The sequence below is a fragment of the Tupaia chinensis genome, unplaced genomic scaffold (assembly GCF_000334495.1).
Source record: "Tupaia chinensis unplaced genomic scaffold, TupChi_1.0 Scaffold138425_1, whole genome shotgun sequence".
Lineage (NCBI taxonomy): Eukaryota > Metazoa > Chordata > Mammalia > Scandentia > Tupaiidae > Tupaia > Tupaia belangeri.
Window position 1 is genome coordinate 406,634 of NW_006198322.1, and position 1,365 is coordinate 407,998.

Consider the following 1,365-nt stretch of genomic DNA (forward strand, 5'->3'; position numbering starts at 1 on the left):
GGGAAAGCTGGTGACCCAGGAGGGGAAACTGCTTTCTAACAGCCCTTGTTTTTGTTTCCATTTTAAAAGGTTAGTGACTTTATTGCATGTGGAAAGAACCAACATACCAATTTCAAAGCGGCTCAGCGTTTCAGAGCTGACCAAATACACAGAACTTTTGAGTCGGGAAGAAAGGAAAGGAAAAGAGGAAACCAAAGCTGATCCCACAGCCACTGTGTGCCAGGCACAAGCCCCGTGCTCCTTCCACGCCCTCCCTGGGCTTTACAAAATAACCCAGCCTGGACTGAATGCCAGACTCCACACTGTAAGCCCTCGGGCTGCTGGGAGTCAGGAGAAGTGCTGGACCCCAGGATGGTTGGTGCCCAAGGAAAAGCCAGTTCACAGTAGACGATTTAAATCATGAAATGGAATGATTTAACCAGGTGGATAAAAGTCACTGAATGCCAAACTTCGGAAACACTATGACTTACGATTTTTAATTCATTAGATTTTTTACTTAAGGAGTTACAAATCGTGTTAAAGTAATTGCTTATGTTGGTACCATTAGGCTCATAAATACAGTCTTTTTTTTTTTTTAATTGCCAGAGGGTGTGTGCACTGGCCAGGGAGAGAGAGAGAGAGGGGACGCACCCACCAGAGGGGCATGGCCGCACCACGGTTCCCCCTCCTCCATTTCTCCTCCCACTGGGATCCCGGGTACACACGCTCACACACCCAGGGTGTTTTTCAAGCCCCAGGGCCAGGATCCAACAATGACCCACCATGCAGCACATGGCTCCCAGTTCACAGAGCGCAACCACTGGGCTATCGAGCCGGCCCTGTACCTGCGACCTCCTGGCAGAACTTGTGAATGAGGCTATACTCTGAAGAGCGTGGACCGTCTATGTGGGATTGTGCTGACCACTGAGACACTTCAGCATTCTCTCTTCCTACAAATTAAAGAGACTTTTAAATGCTCCAGTTACGTAGATCAAAGTTCAGCAAACTCCAACTCAGGTCCGTGGGCCACATTTTCAATCAGTTGAACAAAAATTAAGAGAACAGTTTATGGGCTGGGAAAATTTTACAAAATTCAGATTGCGGGTTCATGGATGAAGTTTTATCGGAACCCAGCCCTGCCGGCTCGATGACGTCATCGCCAATGGGGTCTCACGTGCTCAAAGGCAGAGCAGATCGATAAGGACAGGGACTGCACAGCCAGTGAGGCCCGAATATTCACTGCCCGGCTCTCCCCAAGAACGTGGCCGGCCTGCCAAACTGTGGTGCCGGTGCCAGGCTGAAAGCACTGGAAGCCCAAGTGGATGATAACCACCAGCTTGGCCACGGAGGGCGCCAACCACTGTCTGGAGCCACAGAGTGGGCAGG